The sequence below is a fragment of the Haliotis rufescens genome, unplaced genomic scaffold, assembly GCF_023055435.1.
Source record: "Haliotis rufescens isolate VD_foot unplaced genomic scaffold, xgHalRufe1.0.p SCAF_2, whole genome shotgun sequence".
In the NCBI taxonomy this organism is placed as follows: domain Eukaryota; kingdom Metazoa; phylum Mollusca; class Gastropoda; order Lepetellida; family Haliotidae; genus Haliotis; species Haliotis rufescens.
In genome coordinates this window covers 58,451,803-58,479,522 of record NW_025963890.1, presented here as the reverse complement: position 1 = coordinate 58,479,522, position 27,720 = coordinate 58,451,803, and the positions used below count along the sequence as shown (strand labels likewise).

At 39.2% G+C, this 27,720-nt stretch overlaps 1 protein-coding gene across 10 annotated transcripts in view; it reads right to left on the bottom strand.

Annotated features, from left to right (window-relative positions):
• LOC124141629 (focal adhesion kinase 1-like) overlaps nucleotides 1–27,720 on the bottom strand; it is a 166,659-nt gene that overhangs the window by 126,556 nt on the left and 12,383 nt on the right. The window contains exon 1 of one of the 10 annotated variants that reach the window (XM_048400252.1): nucleotides 4,967–5,544. The exons of the other annotated variants lie outside the window; for them this stretch is intronic. The gene's annotated coding sequence lies outside the window, so the exon portion shown is untranslated. Of the gene's footprint in view, nucleotides 1–4,966; nucleotides 5,545–27,720 lie in introns of those variants that run through there. 10 annotated transcript variants of the gene reach the window in all.

Genomic DNA, 27,720 nt, shown 5'->3' with positions numbered 1-27,720 from the left:
TCTGTGCACAGTTACCATTATGTTTACTTTGATTTCAGATCAAACAGAAATTAATCAACGATGAATAATCAAGAAAACATCCCACTTAAAAAGCAAGTTGTGATACCGAAACCCAAGCAGCACAGTGAGAAATGAAAGAAACAGAGTAGGACTGATTGCGTGGTCAACAGCACAATCCTGGTAGTTACAGTAGCAACTTCCTGACAACGTCCGTGGCGACATTCTTTCGCAGTGAGGAATACATCTTATTATAGATAAAGTTTGAAATTAAGCATGAATGTAATGAGGTCTTTTTCATATCCCCAATAATAACAGTTCAAAATTTAGAACTGATCTATTCAAGTACTACAGCCAGTATTTGAAACCAAACAAGTTACCAGGGTGCCATCAAGGCCCACATACTTTAGAACCTGAAGGCCCTGACTAAACTCTTCAGACTCTCCTTAAAAACAAATATATTGACAAGTATATTTACTGCAGGTCATAAGAACCCATACAAATCTGAGTGAGTGAGTGAGTGAGTTTGGTTTTACGTCGCTTTTAGCAATATTCCAGCAATATCACGGCAGGGGACACCAGAAATGGGCTTCACACATTGTACCCATGTCGGAATCGAACCCGGGTCTTCAGCGTGATGGGCGAATGCTTTAACCAATATGGTTCCCCGACCGCCCCTACAAATCTGAAATTATGGACCCGACACGAGATCTACCTGTCACGGGCGCTCATTTTGAATACTTACTACACCAAGGTTCAAGGTTTGTATTGTTTGTTGTTTGACTTCACACACAGCTAATCTCCAGCTTTATGAAAGTGGACTGTAAATAAGTGAGTCTGGACCAGACAATCCAGTGACTGATATTATGAGCAACGATCCATGCCATTGGGGTATGCTGACACACGATTAACCATGTCATTGCAACCTGATCCATTAATTCTTCTCTTACAGCCAGCATGGGATGTCGAGAAGCCATTCTACCTTGCTCCTGAGGATGTATTGAATGATATGTCCATGGGTGTACAGTAATTCTATCCTAATGATTGGGACAACTTGTTTTTATTTATTATATAACCTAGAAATTATGATATAAACAAATAATGCCTGTTGGCAGTCTGGTCAGAGACAGGTAAAGCGGAGATAAATAAAATACCAGTCAACAGTAGAAACTAACATGTTTGGTCCACTTGTCCTTATAATGATAACATGTAGCAAAACCCTTAAAAATGGCAAATATCCACTAGTCCTTATGATACCTTAACTACTGGGCAGATTAGCAAGGACTATAGGACTAGTGCCAATTTCTAACCCTGCCAGTGATGAAAAAAAGAAAGAAAAGCATTGACTGAAAGGATGAACACTTGTCAAAATCCTCGGATCCATCAAACTGAGTTTGTGACAAGAGAAAAACTGATGTTATATGAATATGCTTAAGTTGGGGTCAATACCTGTTTATATGGATATATATCTGAGCATATATATGTATATCAGCATATTTGTATTTATCATATATTCACTCAATATGCTTACTCAGTCCACGAAATTGACTTAATCAGAAATGGACTTACAACATACAAATGGCCGACTGCCTTACTCAGTATTAACCTGATGGCAGGGCAAGACGTAACCCGGAAGGGACTCAACCCCAAAAAGTAAGAGAATCTGTACTTTACTGAGAAAGTGTTATCCCAAATATGACATTTGCTACACTTCCAGGTAGACATGAACTTAAAAATCACCTTTTTCTCTTTCGCATGTTTAGCAGAACTGATCCCCATCTTGCTTTCTTGAGTGTTCAAATCTTGTAATATTGTAATAAGGATTTCTTAAAACCGGACCATGAACTGAGGAACATGAAACTCAAACATTGCATAAACTTGCAGGGCTGTTTTCGTATGGGTGCATGAATATTAAGTCACAACTACAGTTAATGACAAGCATAATGATCAATAGTCCTGCACCAAGGCTGTGGAAAATATGTATTTTATGAAACCAAAACGTATCTAGATTGAAAAAGGAGAAGTTAACTCACAAGTTTAATATATGTTTATTTTGACTACCCACTTAGAAGGCTGTTTGTTGCAATACCCACCAGCCAACACTGATTAGCTGTAGTCATATGAAAGTAACGAGTGTTCTCTAACTTCTTTTGAGCAGTAAATGTTTATTAATATAAGTCCAATGCTCCATGGATAAAAAATACCAAGCCTGCCATACCAGCCAGCTTAGAACGAAACTCAAAAGTTTCACTAGATCAGGTCGAGAAAAAAAACACTTCTTGTGTTAAAACATAGGGAAATTGGGAAATTGGGAAATTTGTACTGTCCCCAGGCTAGTGTTAAATTCTAACCCTGCCAGAGGTCACAATGCAGGGTTAGACATTATACATCTCCACGAGTCCACACATGATATGCTCGTTTCTGTCTATCTGATGGTAGTGAGTGAGTGAGTGAGTTGGGTTTTACTCCGCTATTAACAGTATTCCAGTTATATCACGGCGTGTCAGCTTAATGTGGGAGGAAAGCCCGAAGTGATGCAGGTCTTAGACGTTTTACCACTTCGGTGAAACCCACGAGCACGGGTATGGTGCTGACAAACCTAGAAACATAATCGGGGCGAACCGGAATTCGAACCCACAATCATAGGTTTCTGGCGTGCCCAAGGGACGCAACTCTGTACAGCGAATCGCGGCGCCTGAGACGACTGGGCCACCCGTGCCCCCCTATCTGATGGTAAAAGTGGTGGGTTCCAGTTAGGGCTGGGATGAGTCCAAATTTACTACCTGGGTACCCATCCCCTTATTACTCAACCCTACTCGGGAACCCGCTGTAGGTCTCAAGAGATAGGTACAAATTGTCCGATTGGTAATAGTTTGACTATAGCCCTGGAAAAATGTATTTAGATACACGTATAAAACGATCTGGTCATGCATACACTGAAGTTGACTGAAACATTATCTTTATTCAAACTTATGAAAGTCAGAAGGAATGGGTGCATAGTCAGTAAGAAATGCGAACATTAGTGACTTGTAGTGTAACCATAGAGTTCCAGATAAGTTTTGCCATTAAACAATATATTGGTTGGTTGGTTGGTTTGTTGTTTAACGCCACACTCAGCAATATTCCAGCTATATGACGGCGGTCTGTAAATAATCGAGTCTGGACCAGACAATCCAGTGGTTGACATCATGAGCATCGATCCACGCAATTGGGATCAATGACATGCATCAACCAAGTCAGCGAGCCTGACCACCCGATCCCGTTAGTCACCTTTAACGAAAAGCATAGTCACCTTTTACGGCAAGCATGGGTTGCTGAAGACCTATTCTACCCCGGAATCTTCACTGGTCCCGACTCAAAGGCCACATGGAACCAACTACATTCAGATCTGGCTATGATTCAGACTGTAACAATATGTTAATTGCAAAACAGTTTCTTGCTATGATCTACACATGTTCTTGCTGAATCATTATTTTAAATGATTTATTTTTTTTAAAAAGCAGTGTTCACCATTTAAGTCAAGGGGTCCTTTGTCTAATCATTTAGCCAGGATTTGAATTAACAAAACACCACTAGTCCAAGACAAGTAAAGTTCAGGAAGAAGATGTGATATTTCCTTGTGGACACCAACTTCCACTTTTACCATTGTCAGATGGCAACTCTGCAGCAGATCATTTCGCAGACTACTTTAATATAAATGAATTTCTAACCTTTTTGACAGGTATCATAATGGGTTGGATAAATTATTTCTTCGCATAAGTGCGTACAGGTCTGCTTTATCACATGGTTTCGCATAGGGTATTTTGAACTATTTTCCTTTAAATAATGTTGGGTTAGGTATGTATCTTGAACAGCTCAGATGCCAATGTTCAGCCCTTGGAGTCTTAATTCTCAAATTGGAATAAGAATTTCTAAATTCATGTTAATATAGCTTTTTCTATTGTCAAGTATTGTATTGTAGAAAAGGGAAGAGGACTTAATGCTGAATTGAATGCAATGTTAAATACTAATGAATTATTAAGAAAGACCAAACTTACCTTTTGAACAAAATAATGATTTGCCTGCCAAGGGCACTTCGTTTATACTAGATAAATCCCTGTGGTGAGTATTGCCTGTGCCAAGCCCAGTGATGTCATTACAAAACACTGTGACTGCATTGTAATATGAATAGCTATACGTACTGGTAACAAAAATCTATAAGTTATTTCAGTATATTCCAGTTGACACGACTGGAAATCAATAAGTACATTACAGTCTACATGAAATCAAGCATGAATAATTCAGTACATTTCTCAAAATAGCAGCTTTCAAAATTTTCTAACTTGAAAAATTATTTATTGTAATACACTTGGACAAAATCGTTGCACTGAAAACCATCATGTTGGATACATGAGTGGCAAATAACATTAAAACTGATTAATATTTCCAGCCCTAAATATCATTTCATAAATAGATTAAACTGTCTGGTCATTTCGAACAATTTAAAAACCTGAATATGATCAAATAAATTGGTTACACAAATTGTTTTCATTGTAAGCGTAAGAAAATGACAAAAAAACATGTCAGCCATTAATTGCAGTGTCAGAGTAAAAGAGGTTTACAGCAGTAATATACTCCTTCACCTTCATTACAAGGCTAAACTGTAACACTATAGACATATTACACAAAACTGAACATGTTTCACTCACTTAATTCAAAAGATAAAACATGAATACACACTCCCTGGAAAAGACGAGATATCAAAAATTCTCCAGAAATATAGAGCCTTTTGGTCACCATTACTCTGATCACACAGGTAAACTATTACAACTCATTCCATCATAATTATAAACAAAAACATGATGTGAATATGGTCCAATCAGATAAAAACCATTTCAAGATGCGTAAAGTAGATCTCAACAACATAAAACTGCATTCTGGGAAAGCATTTTGACTTTCTAGACGAAACTGACAAGACAGCCATACTCACCACAGCCTGGGCTGAACTTCGTGCATACCAATCTCTTTTGCCGTGAAAACCAATTAAACCCCACAGAACCTCATGACAAGACCAGAAATTCAATCAAGTATTTTTTGGTTTTGCATAGAGCCTATGATGATTTAGCACAGCTAGATATTTGCATGCGACGTCTGTTGCATCCGACCTCGACCAGTCGACCTGTTCACACGGCGAGAGGGCAAGGTGATCAATAGATTTTTTCACTCCACTACGGAACTGGCCGTGCAGTGAGACAGTGACGGGAACAATGATGCACGTGCATAATCAATGCAATGTCCAGGATAATAATCAATTATTTCGCCACTTATAGTCACATGACTATTATGCCGAAGAGAACATGACACTAGAATTCAAACAGAGGCTGAGGAAGGCCAGTTTCCGACAATTCCACCGTCCTATTAATCAATGGCTATTCCCTTGTTTAACGTGATCACTTCAACTCAGATCATCCTCCCGACCAAAGTCTGATCAAGTGTGGTGGACAAGTTCTGAATTTCTAAATGAATGTCCAGTAAAAGTAGGCCAGGGCCTACCAGTTCTTGACACAATGGTGTCCTGCGTCAGGCCTCGGATATGAACGTTGCAGGTGCTTTGTTGTAAAGGAATGAGCAGGGACATAATCACAGAGGGCTCGATCAATAATGGAACGATGGCTGCGGAAATCTCGGTGCGGATGAAGTAATTGGGAACAGTGGAAACGGCTCTTGTATATATCTGATTAAGCCATTTCCACTAGAATGAAAGGTGGAGGATATGAAGAGTTAACAGCTCTTGTTCGGAACATCTCAGTTGTTGCAAGGTAGTGATGAGAAATGAAATAAATGAAATATTTAATATTACTTCCCCCAATTGTAGAATGACTACAATTTTTAATTTGAAATCTAGAAGTCTTATGCTTAATGTTAAATCTGCAAAGATACAACGTAAGTTATTCAAGGGGTTTGACTCTCACAGCTTGGAACAATATTTCATGTTTTAATGGAATACTTTTGTGGTCTTGACAATAATACCATTTCCACATGATCAATACTGCACTTCGCTTTTAATTGCACAATGATATGCTCTTATGCAGAAACTACATGATGTATTCATGGAAAATAATTAACCTAACAAGCATTACTGTTCAGGATGAAGATTCTCAAAATCATGATAGCAATAGAGAGACAGGCCGGCATCACGATTTCAACCTTATTGAAGAAACAAGGATAGTCAGAAAGCCTGACTGGCCATCCCGGAGTAGAAGGGAGACACCCAGCCTCATAAGTAACAGATGCGATCAATCTCCATCAAGTTATCCTGCAAAGGGGTGATAATTTCCTGGACACTTAATTTCCACACAACAGCTTGGGAGGAGAGACTCAAGGGGAAGATTGAGGAACGACTGGCCAATATCAGTGACAGCTAAAATATGAAATCTTCCACAGTCTGTCAATTAAAAGTCAGCTTTATTAATGACATGGTGGAAAGATATTGACAAATGTGGATCACTGTGTATGTATTTCAAGGGACGTGTGCTCCATCATGAGCGCACCTCTGTATTTGGAGCGGGCTTGCTGTAGTTGCTCAAGACATTTCTCATATTCCAAACCTAGCATCAGGCTACACCAAATATTTCGTGTTTTTAGGATCTTGTAGGCATTTTTGCATGGAGGAAAACAATATGTTTAAAACAATATCAGAGTTGAATGGACTAAATTGTTAACAAGACTTTAGGATGTATCCATTTCGAAATGGCTGTTCTTGTGTACCTGCTGGATCTTTTTCCAAATATGTCTTAAACATTTTAAGCACAGCATTTATTTAATATATTGTTTACTTTTGCAAAATATAGGGGAAACTGGGTAAAAGGTTACCTTGGCTTATCTATACACAAAGACTGATCAAGTTTATGGTAATACAGATACCGTATTCGACGTAATAAGCGCCCCGCTCTAATAAGCGCCCACGGCGATATTTGCTAATATATTGGCTAGTGAACAAACCCAATTAGCACCCCTTCCGATTGATCAATGTACACAAGATTTATTTATTCGCGTATAATACGCACTCGTGTGTTATATGCACCCTTAATTATGGGCAAATAAATTCTGGAAAAATATATCTGTCGTATATAAACATTTCAGGCTGTCAGCATAAACCACGAAATTTATCTTTTAACTCTGTTTTTTTTTCACCAAAATAATATTCTAATAAGAGCCCCCTATTTCTAATTTTGAGAGGGCCCTGAGCGCTTATTACATCGAATACGGTAATAATGTTTTAAAGTGACAGGTTTGAGCATGTCAAGTGCTTTGTGTTACCACATGCTTGGAATCTACTTGGTACTCAGCGTATTGCATCAAATTCCATGAGGTATTTTGACTCTTATACAATATAATTGCAGCGGACAATATTATTAATTCAAACTTGTCTATTGTGCTCCATTTTGTCAGATAAAACTTTTTTATCCTTATTTTAAAAATACTCTATATGTGACAAGAAATTTTGCTTCCAATTCTGACATTGATAAAGTGACACTTTTATTCAGATCATATCAAATCCATTTCACACACTGATAGAAAGTACATCTCACTGTGGCATTAAACAAACTGAAGGCATATGATACACTGACAAAATTACATGCAAAGCACACCCCAAAATAGTCTATTAAATCACAGCTGCCATACTAACATGATCACTTCACAATCTGACAAGAAAAAGACAACTAACATGTCCAAAATGGTCAGAAGGAGCGCCAACATTACTTTGCAACCACTCGTGACATTCTGCAACAGCTAATGACATTACAGAGACCAACCGATCTGTGCCATCTCTCTGTCAGCATCAGAGACCAAAAGGCGACAAGGCCAGGGACAGAATTAGCCTGTCTCGCAGTCCCTTAACCATATTATTTTCACTTCCGCCCAGCCCTTACTGCAATGCAAAAGCCCTAAATGAAGCAAGTCTAGATTTTTCTCAGGTTCCATCTCACTAGGCTCCTTTTCAATTTAAATGGAATTTTTTGTTTCTGTCAAAGTAATATATTTTCAGAGACTAAGAGCTAGTCTTGGACAGACTCTTCACAAATCAATCACACCAAGCATGACCTGGGCTGACCCTGCTATGTCCCACTATTGTGACCTTGTCCTGCATGTGTCATTGTCAATGTCACGGAGGGTTTGTGTGGGCAGGCACTTTGGAATTACTAATGACTGATGAAGCCTTGTGTGAATTCAATCCCATTCAAATCTGACTGAAGAGCTCACTGGCACACAGTTCTGAGGACTATGACTAGTTCCAGGTTTGAAACTAAAATAATCGGTTGGTCAGGTTACCATGGTTACCAGAAACAGAGACAATTTGTTTTGGCCTACCATACATTCATTATAACCAGTCTAAACTACTCGGATATTAAAGAATAACCAAATAGCTACAAGGAATTACAGATTATCTGTCCCGAATGAATGAACAGATAATGGGTCAATCCAAGTTTCAAGTTAGTTATCTAAAAATATTACTCATTGATATTTAAGAGAGAAAATAAAACAAACTGTATTGAACATCAATCTAACAGAGAAACTTCAATGAAGGCAGCCTATTGTTCATATGACGTCATGTCATCAATTTGAGATGTCATGTCATCAATTTGAGATGTCATGTCATCAATTTGTGACATCACTGAATCACTGTGACATCATATGGCTTCAACTGACCAATCATCATTGAGAATCACTAAAATGCACAGGTTATTACACATGATCATGCTACCTTCGGGGTAGTCCTGCACCATGACCGTAGAATATATTTATTTTATGAAAAAATAATAATCTAGAAACACATACAAAAGGAAGTCTAGCCAGCTCAAGCTAGCTCTATTCCACAGTGTAGGGAAATATTTTTTATTTTTAGAGTCAAGAAGGATATTGTGTAATATAAGATTTCAGAGACTAAATGTTAATGAGTTACCAGAAACAGGCAATTTGTTTCATAATAAGCAGTTTAAAGTACCAGGAAATGTTTTGCTTCACCCTAGAACAAAGCTGATCATGTCCTTTCCCAGATAACTGAGGAAGCTCAAACAATTAAACTCCTTCATCAACATCATAAACATCCCCAACACCATATGCAACATCACAGGTCCTGTCGAACATGTATCAGACATGGAAATAGCCCAACTGTAGTGAACCTCAGACAGACCAGACACTAGACACATCTCCCTGACTTCATTAACACTGAATATATTGCTCTTGATGCCAGTATAGGTAGTAAGAGGTCCTGGAAGGAGCTCTGACATTTCATTAACTCTGGACATTAAAACACCATGCATTCCTCAGATCGAATCTACTTCAAAGAGTACCAATATGTAAAAATGCAACTTCCTACACAAAAATTACAATTTTATCTCAAATTATTTTTTATCAAAGGATAAAGTAAGCATAAAGGATAAGTAATTTGTTAGTTACAGTTGGAAATTGATTTTTTTCCTCATATATCTAACATATAGACTAACATATAGTCTATGAAATCTTATATTACAGAATACACTTCTCTTCTATCTAATATTAAAACAAATAATTTTCCTGATGCTGTGGAATAGAGACAGCTAGAGCTGGCTAGACTTGCTTTTGTATATATGTCTAGATTGGTGTTTTTCTTCCATAAAATAAATATACTCTAGTCATGGTGCAGGAGCAATACAGCCGCTACTGAAGGCAATAGATCAACAATGTAGTTCTTAAAGATTTAAAAACAGCAACCATGGCAACAACTTTGAATACATTCCAAAATTATTTTACAGCAAAAATATTTTCTTTACACGACATGATTCTGGCCATCTCCTTCAGTATTTTATGACATTGTGAAGTAGCTGTGGAAGAGGCAATAAAGTCGTATCCTGGGGTGGGAGTTTACTTCACCTGCATGGCTGACATCAAAGAAGAGTAATCTGTAAGCCATAACCAGTGCCCACCAGCAATCATTGAGAGGATGGAGTCGAGAGGGAGGAGGGGGATAATGACGACTGAACTGACTTGGAACTATCAGGCATACTTATCTGCCCCCAGGATCATTGTAAAATCGTGCATGTCTTGAGACTCGACAAAGATATGTGTTGGAAGAGCATTAAGAAAAGAAATGCTGAATTGCCTTACATTGCCGAGAGCAGAGCCGTTGAGGGTCACCATCCTTATTCATCCTTATTCATCCTTATCCTGGAACAGCTGCACCAGTATACATTGCAGGACCCCAATGACACCATATTTCAAAGTTGTGTCAACAAAATGTAGTTAACTTAATCATATCTTTTTGTTCTAAAACCTCAATTTTGGAAAAGGTCAGGAAATGTGAAACCCTAGACTTGCACAAGTCTCTAAGTGAGTGATTGAGTGAGTGAGATTGGTTTTACGCCACTTTTAGCAATATTCCAGCAATATCACGGCGGGGGACACCACAAATGGGCTTCACACATTGTACCCATGTCGGGAATCGAACCCGGGTCTTCGGCATGACGAGCGAACGCTTTAACCACTAGGCTACCCGACAAGTCTCTAAGAAATTGATTATTAGACTAAATCATAATTCCTAGATTATATAAAACAATAAGAACAAGTTGTTCCTATAAATACTGGCATCCTAAACTGTACTGTCCACTGATCGGTCCACTGATCGGTCCACTGATCGGTCCACTTTGATAAGGATAGAATTACTATACTTCCATGGACTTTATAACCACTTTGTACAGCCTTTAAGCAAGTCAAGTGAAACCACTGCAATTCATATTTCCAGTAAAATTGTTCAGGACATACTTCCAGATGAACAAAACATGGGTAAGGATTAATGTCCTTTCCTGATAAGCTAATTCCAGGGCCCCTCCACAAAGCGATCTTAGCGCTAAGGTGATCGTACCTCCCATTCTTAACATAGGCTCACGATCATAATCACTAAAAAGATTACTTTGTCGAAAAAGGCACAGATAAACAAGGTTTCCATAATTACTTAAATTGCTACAAGTTCATTGCAGAGTTAACCACCCTACAAGAACGACAAGAAAACATGTCAATTCTGCACAGATCCAAAAGGCAACCATGACCACCAATCTTATTGTAGCTAACCATGATAAGGGAAAGTCAAACACTGTACATAAGAGTATTGACTTGGTTATTTGCATCTTATTATCATTAACAGTTTAATGTGTTGTCTGTTTGAAGAAGTATTTGTATCGATGCTCTTGATGTCAATCACTGGATTGTCTGTCCAGACTTGAATACTTACAGAGTGCTGTCATATAGCTGTCATATTGCCAAATGTGGCATTAAACAACAAACCTAACAAGCATAATAAAGGATGTCATTGCAGCTTCCCCTAAAGGGAGATAACTTCTAATAAAAAGCTTAGCCCCATGGGCAGACCACCTTGCCAGACCAAGGATCATAAAGGGATTCGAAAATATGACCAGCAGATCCTGGCACAGAAAACGTACACCAACCAAAAAATAATAACTCACCGTATAAGAGATTCAAATATAGAGATAGCGGAGTCTCAAGAAATGTTCCACAGCCTGGCTCCTGTCTATCGGCTCTGCCTTGATCAATACATCAACAACCGATCATGTCCTATTCATGATTACCCAAAGGTGATAATTGCTCCTACAGCACCACCATTACATATGCTTATATTACCATCACCATGTATATATGTGTTAAACATGCGATATAGAAATTAGACAATGATGAGGTGACTGATATATTCAGGTATTACTCATAAATGAGGTCATGGTAAGTGTCATTAAGTAATGGAGAAATGATTCATACATAGTGTTTTCCTGACACATGTTTTCTGTCTTGCCTGGGGTTGAAAAAAATTATATCAGGAAAAAATCTATTTCTCGTCATGCACGTAATCATGTAGGAATGCCAACCAGGCATGAATTATTAAGAATGGTATCAATGTAGCCAGGGAAGAATCAGTTTAACGTAACATGACATTAAACTGTTTCCTTGTTTCTGGGAAATGCTTCAGCTTGTAATCTATTATTAATCATGTCAATAGATGATCAGATTTTATAGTTAATTATTTTTAATTAACTTGTTCAATATTACTCATCCAGTGAGTGAGTGAGTGAGTATGGTTTTACGCCGCTTTTAGCAATATTCCAGCAATATCACGGCGGGGGGCACCAGAAATGGGCTTCACACATTGTACCCATGTCGGGAATCGAACCCGGGTCTTCGGCGTGACGAGCGAATGCTTTAACCACTAGGCTACACGACCGCCCCTACTCATCCAGATTCCACACAGGCATGTTCAAACTGCTTGACATACTCATGATGCTCAATACACCAATACGCCCGGAATTGGCTCCTCACATTGTACCCATGTGGGGAATCGAACCCAGGTCTTCAGCATGACGAGCGAACACTTTAACCACTGAAGGCTACCCCATCGCCCTTTAACCCAAATGAAGTTGTGGTTACAATGTGAGTCCTTACTCATGCTGTCAATCACTGGTTGTCCTAGCCAAGAATATATAATTTACAAGCCACCATACTTGTAATATAGCAGTTTAAAACAACACTCAGCCACTCAAACCTAACAACGCTCACTCACTCAATCCTAACAACACTTACTCACTCACTCAACCCTAACACTCACTCACTCACTCAACCCTATCACTCACTCAATCCTAACAACACTCACTCACTCAACCCTAACAACACTTACTCACTCAACTCTAACACTCACTCAAACCTAACAACACTCACTCACTCAACCCTAACAACACTTACTCACTCAACCCTAACAACACTCACTCACTCAACCCTAACAACCGTAACACTCACTCAACCCTAACCCAACACTCACTCACTCATCCCTAACAACACTCTCATTCACTCAACCCTAACAACACTCACTCATTCACTCAACCCTAACAACACTCTCATTCACTCAACCCTAACAACACTCACTCATTCACTCAACCCTAACAACACTCACTCACTCACTCAACCCTAACAACACTCACTCATTCACTCACTCACTCACTCAACCCTTACTCACACAAACCCAACACTCACTCCCTCAACCCTAACAACACTCACTCAACCCTAACAACACTCACTCACTCAACCCTAACAACACTCACTCACTCACTCAACCCTAACACTCACTCACTCAAACCTAACAACACTCACTCATTCAACCCTAACACTCACTCAAACCTAACAACACTCACTCACTCAACCCTAACAACACTCTCACCATGTTCAAACTGGACTGGAAGCAGTTGAAAGAAGCCATGGCACTGTGCAATACAGCCTCTGTGAGCGGAGCAGGGGGGCAGCGGTAATTACTATCAGTGCCAGGATATCTAGGTACTGAATGTCCATGACAAGTACAGATCCTACCTCTACTGCCAGAAGCTGACATCATGCATAAACCAAGCATGTGGCTGGACACCACTCTGGTATGACATCAGAGGAACGATCCTCGTATTGGTTATCACACTAATACTTTACCAGTGACCGGAAACCGGAGACAGCCAATGTGTTTAAGACTAAACTGGTACATGAAGTAAGTATATTACGATAATATCATTATTCTTGTCCAGACGACCCCTTCCGATGGAGTCTCTGGGCCATGTGGATATGGTGTGAAAGTAGAGGTGGGAACATGGCGACACATGTACGCAGGTTACATGTGCTCACATGAAAGCATCGGTAGATAGCTGCTCCTATCTAAAAGTTGCCACTTCGATATATTCCCTCTACAAGGATTCGATTTTTTTTTTTGTTGTTTAACACCACACTCAGCTATATTCCAGCTTTATGACGGCGGTCTGTATAAATAATCGAAATCAAGACTACACAATCCAGTGATTGACATCATGAGCATCGATCAATACCATTGGGATACAGTGACAATTGAGTCGACCAAGTCAGAGAGCCTCAGACTACCCAGTCCTGTTAGTGATCCCAGATCATCACGGGTTCCTCTGCACAGAATTTGTAAAGGGTTTGAAATAACCCACTGGTGTTAGAAGTATGTATCGTAAAATACAAAAAATCATGACGGTCAGTAAATATGGTCTAGACAAAAATTAAGTGAGTATGGCTTTATGACACTTTCTACAATAGTGAGTGAGTGAGTGAGTGAGTGAGTGAGTGAGTGAGTGAGTGAGTGAGTTCGGTTTAATGCCGCTTTTAACAGTATTCCAGTTATATCGCGGCGTGTCAGCTTAATGTGGGAGGAAAGCCCGAAGTGATGCAGGTCTTAGATGTTTACCACTTCGGTGAAACCCACGAGCACGGGTATGGTGCTGACAAACCTAGAAACATAATCGGGGCAAACCGGGATTCAAACCCACAATCATAGGTTTCTGGTGGGTCCAAGGGACACAACTCTGCACAGCGAATCATGGCGCCTTAGACGACTGGGCCACCCATGTCCCCCACTTTCTACAATATTCCACCATTATCACATCAAGGGGTCCATAGCTTCACAGACTGAACCCATGGGGGAATTAACCACAAGGCTTTCTTCCCCAAAACCAAATCAGGTGATTGATAGAATGAGCAATTTTGCTGGATTAAGTACTACATAAAATATAAACCGCTGCAGTAAGTTAAGGGAGGTAACTTTTCAGCAAATATATCAAGCAATTGCTTCTCTATTCATGGTCTCAGCCTCTTATGGAGCAACCATTTCATTTTCAGGTAAGCAGCTGTAGAAACTAACAGTTTTAGTCCACTAGTCCTTATAATGATAACATATAGTAAAACCCTTAAAAAGGGCAAATTTCTGTTCGTCCTAAGGATACCTTAACTATTGGGCACTTTGGCAAGGACTATAGGACTAGTGCCAAATTCTACCGCTGGTAAGGGTCTGGGCCTTTTTCCCCAAAACATAATCAAACCCCTGTTTAATTGAAAAATATTTTCAAATGCTTTGCACTGTAAGAAAAAATAATAATGTGCCTTTTTCTTACAGATGGTGTGTTGAAATATTGAGAAGTCAAATTCAAAACTGCTTTTATTAAAACTCAAACTAAACAGTGACACACGGCCTAGTTTTTGTCTTGCAAGTGTCCTTAGAATGCAGTTCATGAATTTTATTTATTCAACATATATAATGGGTACTTGTTTATGTTCGAAACAATAATTGAGCAGTTAAACATTAAAAAACAAAATGATATTGCAAAATTGCCTCCCTGCCACCATCCCAACCCTGCCACACAAACACACCTCGAAAATAAAATGGTTGCCGCCTTACCAAAAAAGATGGATGATGATTATTCCTATGTAACCACAAAACATGCAATAAAATTGAATTCTTGCCAATCTCCACTGATCAAATACCATCAACATACATTACATGGTATGATCCTGGTTAAACAATTGAGTAATGGAGATACATAATCACTGGACTATTACATTTACGACTTTCACTGCATAAATTATTCAACTTATGATCATTCATAGCCTGTGGAGTAATTTGTCACAGTCACCAAATTTGACAAAGACAAAGAAATTCGACAAGGCATGTGAGCTGAAATATTCATGACGTTATGTTTATAAACTTGGGGAGTTTGACTGATTCAGCAATCAATCTAGACTTGCTCCACGTCTGTACTGAATGATAAGTCCATGGACGCATGGTTAATTTTCTATCCCTACAATAGGCAAAGTCTAGATAAGGGGACGCAAGCCTTTAATAGGGAAAACATGTTCTTATTAATTATATAATTGAAGAATTAAGATGTAAATAAATAGTTACTGCCTTAGAGACTTGTGCAAGTCTACCCGCCACTCCAGTGTTGACCGGCTCACATCCCTAAGGAGGAGGCACAACACGGCTGTCTAAAGGACACCTATGTGAAGTGTATAGGTCAATGCAAAGCTTTCACACCATGCCTATAGACTACTACACATCCTGGTGCATACCGATGAGCCAGCCAGTCTGGGGCCCTAAACAGACGTTTTGTCCACAATGTAGGCACATGTTTCACAACAAAGTCATGACTCTGCTAACTATAGTCTTTGAAATAAAGGATAAAAGGTGTTTTTTGTTGCAAACCTAGTCATGATAATGTTCAAGATGTATGGTTGGTTGGTTGGTTTGTTGTTTAACGCCGCACTCAGCAAAATTCCAGCTATATGATGGCGGTTTGTAAATAATCGAGTCTGAACCAGACAATCCAGTGATTAATATCATGAGCATCGATCCACACAATTGGGATCGATGACATGCATCAACCAAGTCAGCAAGCCTGACCACCCGATCCCGTTAGTCGTCTTTTACGACAAGTATAGTCCCCTTTTACGGCAAGCATGGGTTGCTCAAGATCTATTCTACCCCGGAATCTTCACGGGTCTCAAGATGTATGAACCTGATGATGACAAATGACAATTCTAAGGGTTCATAGATTAAAAACTTTACGGTAATACCTCTGGGACAAGACCTAATTTATCATCTTTCTAAAACCTCCACAGGAGATATCGCTAGAGTGAAATCATCATCTCTAGTTTGTCAAGAAAAACTTGTCCCCTTATCGATGAATGTTACATGCGAAAATATGACAAAACCATCACAATGAGCATATGACTTCAAGAACTTCCGTCAAAGAATCCCTCAGGAATAATTTTTCATTTTACATGTTTGCATTTAAAAATATACCCCAGATACAGTTAAATGTGTTCAATCATACAGTATAAATGCTGTAAGACCAATGTGTTTTAAATAGCACTGGGAATACATATGACATATTGGGAAATATATATATATATATGTGAATCTGTATGCAACGAGTTGACAATTCCTTCAACTATGCCTGTTTGCGCTTAGACGGAACCCAGTCGCAAAAAATGGTCACGAGAGAGGCATGAGTCGCTTTTCGAGTTGGTCACGAATGGGAGTTATCGCTGCAATGAAATTGCATCACAATGCTTGGCAGATCATTATGATGTCATCAGTCACCCTGATGTCACAATCAAATGACATCACAATCTCTCTGCTACTGAATACATGGAAATACAGACATGAACTGAAGAAGGATACCTTCGTACCTATTTGGATCTGCATATATGAGAAAGATGTTTCAAAGGTATGCCTCTGTGTCATTTAATTCAGGCTAATGCCGAGTTTATTAATAGCTAAAGGAGACAGAGCTAGTGAAATTTTATCAATCCGAAAGAAATAACGTCTAATCCTAGTCTGTCCCATGTTCCTGTCACGTCCATCAGCCTCCTGGCTGCCCATGCCCAGTATGTTTTCACTAATTCTGTCAAATTGAATTTTTCATTTTTCTGAAGAGGGGACCTACTGGGGTTAGATGTGGGGGGAAGATTGTGGGTGAGGCGATGTTAATTCCCTAAACAAGAACAGATCAGCCAATATTACATTTAATGGCAGAAAGATATGCTTGCTGGTGGTAGCAATAACCATGATAACGAACAATGCTCATTTTATGCCTGCGAGCCTACAATAACACTTAAGCATGTCAGCTGCATGTGTATTTCACGTTCATTTCATGTTCATTTCATGCTCTCCTTATTACTATTATTAGAAATAGTACTTTCGTCTCCAGCGCTTTCTCTGGTTGACATTTCCAGTGATGGGGAGAGACAGACATATTCGGACAGTCAACCTACAGATGATGAGACTTGGAGGAGAACTTGGGGTTGAGTACCGCCATAATTATTTCCTGGGTAATGAAGTACGACGTTCTTTGTAGCATTGCTGCTTGTACAAGTAGATAATTATCGGCTGGTGAGACATGTGGTAAAAAGCCATCATATCTTCTTTTTTCTTCATGGAATTAAGCAAAAAATAGAAAATGAACATAGATTAATCATGTGGACATAGTAAAAAAAAGAAATCTCATAATATGATGAAAAGAACAATATATTTTCATACTGATTCTGATAAATATATGTCTACCTTGAGTAACAGCTATGTTAAAATAATAATTTTCAAAAAGACACCTTTATGAAATAACTACAAAAAGATGTTCAAAATTATAATTCTATAGCACAAAAACTTCAAACCATCAACTTCAAACCAGAAAATGGCCGATTTTTCCACAGCTAAAAATAATGCCAAGTATGTTTTGACGACAATATCCATCTCACCGGACATAACATGTCAGGCCTGGCTTGCCACTAAACATTCATCATTTCTGGAAACTCTCATCAAACACATAATCCAACACCAAAAGCAGGCCCAAACAATGGACATTAAACACGATGTCTAATTACAGAGGCAGAGCCTCACTTCCTTGACCCAGTGAAACAATTATCTTCACAATCAAGGGATGTTTCCCCTTTTGTCCTTATTGATCTGCTCTCATTACATTCCACTATCCAATCAGGTTCCAAAATTTACCAAAATTCCAAAGAGTGGCGGCAATGGAAAAACCTGCCAGATGTCTTGGCAAAATCCGGTATTGGGCAATGCTTCAACTAATGTCCTGGACCGATGGAAATGCACTTTCTCTGATGCATAAATCCCATTGACAGTGGATCCAAATCCCTTTCAAATTATTACACATTGCTGGGGGCCATATCGGACCAGTGTCTGAGACAAGGCAGTAGAACAAAGGGCATGATGATGGCATTCAGGAAAGGAATTACTTCACGGAGTCCGCCTCAGCATGGAGATGTGGGAATCGCCTTCACACTTGACACTCCCCAGAGCCTAGGTCCACATTTTGTTCAGGGATTTTAGGAAATTAATTATTTCTTTGTCTTGGGCAATGGCTGTTTGAAGAGTGAATCACAAGATTTGGCCCAGTTTTGTTCAGGGGAATTTCAAGGATCATTTTCAATTTTACAGTTTGATGATTCCGTGAACAAGATTTAAATTTATTCCTAAACAATGAACTGGCTAGCTCTTGTGATTATTTTTAAGCAAGTTAAATTTTAATTATTTGCAACTTTTGTGACTTGTAAACACTGAGCAACACCTGAACACTGGTAGAAACACATTTGGATATTACGAAATATATGGTAGGTCAATAACACATGAATATTGATAGGATTGGGAATAAGGTATTTCAAGCTTGGAAATATAGACCAGACTACCACTCGAGATACCGTATTTACTGCATTACGTGTTTCACTCTGCACCTTCTGACCAACTTCACAACCAATCTGTAAGTAATCTTTCAAAAAGTGAGTGAGTGAGTGAGTGAGTGAGTGAGTGAGTGAGTGAGTGAGTGAGTGAGTGAGTGAGTGAGTATGTATGTATGTATGGTTTTATGCTGCTTTTAACAATATTCCAGCAATATCACAGCAGGGAAACACCAGAAATTGGCTTCACACATTGCATATTACAGATGTGTCTAGAATTAACACAGCAGTGGAGAATTAAGGGCATGTAACTGTTTAATATCTATCATAATTTATTTTTAGTTTCATCACAGTTGAACTAAGTCTGTTCACTACCTCTCGATCTCTGAAAACAAATTTAACTTGTGTATTCAATTTCACATTTATTGCACTTAATACAACCTACAAGTAATTATTAACACTGAGAACATAGGAGTGGTAGTGAAAGTAATTTTAGACTGAAACATCAACACAACAGCCATATTTGTATAACTATGATATATGATCTGCTACAAACATGCCGATAATGTCACAATAAATCCATGCACACTCTATGTATGATATTGAAATGTAAAATATGATGGAAAATGGAATAAATAATTAAAAGAAAAACCAAAAAAAACCCCCAAAAAACCAAAAACAAAACAAAACAAAACAACAACATAACAGCCATATCACATGGGGTGTGATAACTAAAGTCTAGACCAGACAAATCAGTGGTTGATAGTATGACCACCCACACTGTCAGGGTATAATCACACAATATATCATACACAGGGCACTCAGTTCCAGCCATTGGAGGAATTCGACAAAAAACAAAATGAGCATGATTGAATTGGGTTAATGAACAGTTCTGAACAGCATTGTCAGTTACATCCACAAGTACCTGTGAAGATACAGGTTAGAAATGGTCTTCATCAACCCATGTTTGTCTTAAGAGTCCACCAAGTGGATCAGGTGGTCAGGTTTAATGACTTGGTTGATAGTATGTCATCTATCAGAAACAATCTCATGATGTCAATCAATGAATTATCTGATCCAGACACATCTCAAGTGTGATGTAAACAAAAAACAAACAAACAAATGTTATTTCCCTCATCACAAACAGGTTGAATCTGGTATTTTAACCCCAACCAAGCAGATCCTGGCACAACAAAGGGACACAACTCTTCACAGAAAGTTGCAGCACATGATACAACATCGCCACCAGTACCCCCTAAAAAAAACCATGCTATATTCATATTACTAACAAAGGAATACCTTCAACGAATCCCACCTATCATCATTTTTCAAACCAATTCGCAACGATAGCAATAACTATTAGCAAGCTTTGTCCTCGAGAGCCTTGAGTGATAACGATATTGAGAAGCCTCTTCTCCCTTGCCTCCACAAGGGTAGACACAGATCCCATATCATTCCCTATAGCTCCTGCAATCTAGCGTTATTCAAACACTCATCAGAGTCGATTCAAAAAGGTGAATCATCCTTAAAGACTCAATGAAAACAAACAGTGGCCGGAGGTTATTTCAAAACTGCTAGAAATCACAGACATTCAAGACGGTATTTGGCAAATATCTAGATCAATGGATACCACGAGATTGTGGAACTCGGGTTCCTTTCAGAACCTACTTGATTCCTAAGGCCAAGGAAGTGGTCAAAGTTGGTCAATATAAACCATACGTCTTGACCACCAGACTGTAAAGGTTAAAGGAAGTGGAGAAATAAGCAAGACCGGCATATTTGCACATGGCTGAAGACAAGACAGTAATGTCCTCCGATCAACTATTTCAGATTGGCTATGAACATGTCTTCCACAGCATAAAATAAGGTTGTGACGAGTCCAAATTTACTACCAGGGTACCCACCCCCCTATTACCCGACCCTACCCGGGTACCCACTGTAGGCCTCAAAGAGATAGGTACAAAATGTCCGGTTTGGAATTTTTTTGCAATAGCCATGGCAAAACATATTTAGACACATGTATTAAACAACCTGGTCATGCATGCATTAAGTTATGTCTTTATTCAATCATATGAAGAGTCAAAAGGAATGGGTGCATTTTTTGTCATTAAACAATATATCACGTGACTAACCACGGGTCCAGGTAGTCCTGTGGGTACCCGGGTCCTACTCAGTACCCACCCAAGCCGGATACCCGAGTTACCCGTCCCAGCCCTAGCATAAAACACATAATACGTAAGTGGGAAGACAGATTCCCTCTGTTAACTCTCTTCAACACCATCCATCTGTCTGGGAAATGTTGTATTATGTTAATTAATGTCTCGGAAAAAAATCATGATTTCTACAAACAGTTCAGGTAAATACTGAGATTCTACGCAAAGTGATACTTGCTCCAAATTGATTGTAAAAATGTATATCGTAAGGTTTGAAATTTAGATTGTAATCAAACAAATTAACATAACAAAAGTAACACTCACATCAAGGAACTTTACCGAATGTGGCTGTGATTGAGACTTGCATGATTTTGATGTCTGTCGTCAAAATCGTGTAGGAATAGTATTAGGAATATATTTAAGATTGTATTGAAGGAGAGATAACTGATTATCTTTATCAGGAAAGTGAATCATTATTGAATACATTTTCATGTTATCCTATATCTGTGAAAAAAAATCCACAATATAAAATAATGCTGATCTGAAGAATTGACACTTACCATGATCTTGTGAACAACATCCACAATGCTTGAATATCTGTGTGGCCAAACTACCATAGTTTTCGTGTCAAAATAACCATATATGTCTATGAAGTTGTCATTTGTGAGCTATCACGTTTCCGTGATCTGACTGATATCATATGTCATAAACACACAACTGCTGACCTTGTCGATACCATAACCATTAACTGTACACCTGTGCTAAGCTTCTAGTCAGAAATACAATATGGCTGCCAAAGCAGAAGATATTATCAAATAGCCTCAGGAACCATATATCTGTTCTTCAAAAGAGCATACACATAGACCTCACTAGTACCTTAAAGGAAATGTTTACCTTAAGACTTTAAGAAGATTAATAATTGCTGACAATACCTTGAAAATTAACTGCTAATCCTTCAGTGTGGCAAAGAGCAGACGTCAGGGGATGAATTACCTAACCAGTACCCACACATGTGAGGAGTGTAGTTTTCACTCCTGAGGGATGTTTCTATCAATCATTCACCCTTCAGTGGTGTTGACAGGCTCGCTATTGTCACGCAGATTTCATTCATTGGTTGTAGTATTGTGCCCTGATGCGTGAAAGTGGGTACTGTTCGCCCACACTGCTCGCAACATTACAGGTAAACACATAAAAAGCTGTACTCGTTCTGCTGCAGTGGTGCAGAAGTAGTGGGAGTCGTTAACATAATATTCCTGTCACGGTAAGCTTAGGGTGGATTGTATTGAGATGTAATTGCCGAAAAGGTTATTTGTCATTTGTGGTGTTGTGTTTGAAGGTCATAAGATGGGATTATGAAGCTATTTTCCAACAGACATTAATTGGTCCATTTGAAGAGACAAACAGCCACGAATCTCGTATCAGACAGAAGGTCTTTAACGCAAGCTTATGTGGGATGCTGTATTCTCAGGAAAAACATAACTGTTGGCTTAACCCAAAGCATCACAAAGGACACAATCTATAGTTCTTTGGGGGAGAGAATGCAGTTCAATTACATAAATATTTTGGAAACAATGCTAATTCTTGGACAAATGTTACATGATGGCTACAGTGGAAAAAATATCCAATCTGTGACAGAATTCACCTTAAATGACAACGAGCTTGAGCAGAATTAGATGCCTCAAGGTTGATTTCTCCTATGAATAAACGACAATTCAGGGATTTCTGTAGACCTGCTCAGAGGCTGATATTTGGCCCTTGAAGTCTGCAGCATATGTCAGTTAAAGATTCCCAAATTTTCAATTCATGTTAATATAGTGTAGTGAGAATGGTTTTACGCCGCTTTCAGCAACATTCCAGCAATATGACAGTGGGGGACACCAGAAATGGGCTTCATACATTGTACCCTGTTACTATAGTAATATTAACAACATAGGTGACTAATGTATTTAATGACAGTGGGATGAATACAGAGGAAGAGTGAGTGAGTGAGTTGGGTTTAAAACCCGCTTTTAACAGTATTCCAGTTATATCACGGCATGTCAGCTTAATCATGTTAATGTGGGAGGAAAGCCCGGAGTGATGCAGGTCTCAGACGTTTACCACTTCTGTGAAACCCACGAGTACGGTTATGGTGCTGACAAACCTAGAAACATAATCGGGGCGAATTGGGATTCGAACCCACAATCAAAGGTTTCTGGCCTAATCGCGGCGCCTTAGACGACTGGGCCACCTGTGCACTGTGCATTGGTGCAATTTTAAAGTACAATGTTGAAATACCTTTGAAATTAAGAAAACAAGAACTTGGAAAATCCAATTTTTAACAAACTAATAATACTTGCCATGGGCACTTAGTTTATAATCCATGATAAAACCCTGTAATTGTACTTTTTTTTACAAGATCAAGTTGGATAACTTAAAGAAGTATTCACATAACGTTACTAGTCTCCAGTGTCAGACTCCTGGTTAACAGAAAAGATAAATATTGATCATGATTTCACAATTTGTCAACTAGCATGTACAGTAAAACAGTTCATTCTCAGGTTGTCTACACTGACTGTGCAATGTTTCTCTGTTTCCAGGGCACAGACAGGGCATTGAATATTCATTGGATACAAAGATAACTTCCGCTTGAATTTCACCAGAATAATGGATCCTTATCAGAAAGAAATGTCTGTAGACAACACACAAGACCTGAATGTGATATTCAGGCCAGTATTCAAGTGGCTTGAACCACTAGTCTGCAGCCTTAGTCAAGAACAGATTCTTTCATTTTTAGAGTTTTGTTTGTCACAACAGTATTTCAGTCATATCCCATGTGAGTGAGTGAGTGAGTGAGTGAGTGAGTGAGTGAGTGAGTGAGTTTTACACCACTTTCAGCAATACTCCAGCAATATCACATTGGGGGACACCAGAAATGGGCTTCACACATTGTGCCCATGTGAGGAATCGAACTCGGGTCTTTAGTGTGACAAGCAAACGCTTTAACCACAAGGCTACCCCACCACCTGCATGTGAATGGAAGCCTAAAGAGATGTGTCTTTGATGTTTACTACTTTGGTTCAACCCATTGGAACAGATATACAACCAATGACCATCTGGGATTCAAACCCACCATCATAGGGTCCTGGCCCATCAAAGGGATGTAACTCTGGCAAGACAGACATTATGCACAGAGTGAACTATGCTGAAAGATTTTGGTCCAAAAAGCTTTAGATTTAAAATGCTTAGCAAAGACTGGGTTACGACTGTCCTAACTGAGCAGTCACAGACATCATGAAACATTAGCAGTGTTCGAAACAAGCATTTAAGTCAAGGCAGCGGTAGAAACTAAAATTTGTAGTCCTTTAGTCCTTATAATTATAACATATAGCAAAACCCTTAAATATGGCAAATTTCTACTAGTCCTTAGGATACCTTAACTATTGGGCAGTTTGGTAAGGACTACAGGACTAGTGCCAATTTCTAACCCTGCAAGGTGGCCTTGTCATTCTGTTAAAAGTTAAAGATTTAAGGGGTTCCTAGATTCAAGTACCACTGAAGACCTCCAGCACACCAGACATCCTTTAACTTCAAAGACTGATTTGTAACTGAATCCACTACCAGTGAAATGTTGTAAAATGGAATGATTCTTCAAACAGTTTGATAAATTTCACTCCTAAAACTTATAAAACGCAGCCATTACTTTCAGACTTCTTTAAACATTTTCTCCAACTGTTCACCAGTCTCTACCTGCTGTTCAGCCTGATAAGAATAAAAGTGACAGAATTTTATGACTGAAATGATCATGTTGATGGGATTTTTATAAGTTTTATATTCCATGACTAGAAATTGTCCAAGTTTATCAAAACAAGTGGGAGCCATAAATATCAAAAAGTGAACTGTCAAGTTTCAGTTGTTGCAAGCTGACTCTCCACTCCAGCACACATTCAATTGTCCAGTATCACCTGGCTGATTGAACTATCATCTACTTCAAAGCCACAAGGAACTACAGTATCTCTCGCAGGACTTCGAGTGCCACTCACAGGGCTCCAAGTTACCTGATGGTTCCCACATAAGGCTAACAAACAGTGGAGTGGGGCAACTGAGATATAACCTACTTTTGTTTCAGTATTTCAGTCATTACGTGACACCCAGTATTGTAATGTCGAACTTTAAGATTAGGAGGTGAGGTGAGGTGAAATTGGGTTTAACGTCGCGTCCAAGATTATTGCACTTATATAGCGACGTGCATGCACGTGTATGTGTGTGTGTGGCTGCTTGTACTAGTCCGGACTGATGCCGATTTATAGTGCTAGCTCACTGAGATACCATGCCGCAGTGGAACATGAATACCCCACTCAGACACAGTATACTGACTCCGAGCCGACCAGTCCTTGTTTTAGCCCCTTAATGCCGAGCGCCAGACAGGGTAACAACAAGTACAATCTTTTAACGTCTTTTTGTATGACGCGGCCCGGGATCGAACCCTGGACCTTCCGCTCTCCGGGCGGACACTCTACCACAAGACCACGGAGGCGGTCTTAAGATTAGGATCAGTCGGTATGTGGTATTTCATTGATGACGTTCAGTTTTAGTACGTAATGCTACCATCATTTTTCATAACTCTAGTTGTGTATGCATAGGTTTCAAGTCCTTATTGATGGAGAAGGGGGCAAGAACCAACTTATTCCACATGGGTCAGGAAGGTGCTGCTTGGCACATTGCACCCCCCCCCCCCCCGTGAAGATCCGGGGTAGAATAGGTATTCAGCAACCCATGCTTGCTGCAAAAGGTAACTATGCTTGTTGTAAGAGGCAACTAACGGGATTGGGTGGTCAGGCTCGCTGACTTGGTTGATGCATGTCATCATATCCCAAATGGGTGGATCATGATGTCAATCACTGGATTATCTGGTCACGATTCGATTATTTACAGATCGCCGTCATATTACTAGAATATTGCTGAGTGTGGCGTTAAACAACATACAACAAAACAAATTCAGCCATTTCATTACACCAAGTATTCACAGTAATGTCGAACATTAAGATTAGGATCAGTCGGCATGTGACACTTCATTGATGTCTTTTGACTCCAAATGAGCATGTTTTTGTTTCAAGTCCATATCGCCGGCAAAGCGGGTGCTAACTGACTTATATCACATGGGCCGGGAATGTGCAGCTTGCACATTGCACATGCAGGGTGGTCAGAGGAATAACAAGCTGCCAAAACAATGAAAATTACGCACCCTTGTGGTATAAGTAAAGAACAGATACCGTGTGCATCAAGCAAGTTGGGGCATGGCAAAAGACTACCGGTAGTTAAGACTGTTAAACACAGATGAGGTCTGTCTTCTAGGGCTGGGACGAGTCCAAATTTACTACCCGGGTACCCACACCCCTATTCCCCAACCCTACCTGGGTACCCGCTGTTGGTGTCAAGAGATAGGTACAAAATGTCCGATTGGGAATAGTTTGACAGTAGCCCTGACAGAATGTATTTAGATAAATAAAACGATGTGGTCATGCATACACTGAAGTTGACTGATGTTTATGCTTTGTTCAAACATATATAGGTCAAAAAGGAACGAGTTCATAGTAATGAAGAAATGCGAACATTAGAGACTTAAAATTGTCGTGTAACCATGTAGTTATATAGTGAAATTTTGTCATGAAACAATATATCCCGTGACTAACCAAGGGTCCGGGTAGTCCTGTGGGTACCCAGGTCCTACTCAGTACCCACCAGACCCGAGTACCCGAGTTACCCGTCCCAGCCCTGCTGTCTTCCCATCCTCATGCACGCTTTAACATCAATACGTGAAGGTCACAATATGGTCTTTGCATCAAAGATAATTCTTTTTAACCAACAAAGTCACACTTCAGCAAGTTAGTAAAAGGTTCATAAATACAATAGATCACAGTCAACCTTTAACCAAGGAATTCAGCAAGTATGTGAGGAGTGTACAGCTCTGTCACACCCTGTCTAGTGCCATAAAACATCAGCCGTTTCTAAAACAGGCTAAACACTGAATCAACATCTAACAACATCTGTCTAATGGACACATATACCCTACAATTGGGGTCATATTGGCCAAAATCACATTATCTAAAAAAAACAAAAAACATGACAATAGCATTGTTGCCAATTTGTAATAATATTGTCATAAAGTTTCAAATTGACATCATAAATTTGAATGAAGTCATAACTCTCCCACTTCCTGTTCGCCTATCCACTTACCCCATCACCCCATTCATACCGTGCAAATACCCACAAGCCATATGCAAACACATACCTGTCTCAAATGTATACATTTCTCAATGAACTCCAAGCATTCAATAGGTCCTAACCCGCCACCCAGGTTAAACCTAAGTGATTTCCTACAAGCAGTGATACCACTCCTATTACAGTGTGTACACACGTCAACAGTATGTAAACATGTAATTTGCATGAATTACGATGCTTATGCTAAGGTGTGACATATTAAATGACTGTCAAGGTGAGAGTTCATCATCTCAAGGGTTTGATGAACTATCCTAGACTAACTTTAGCA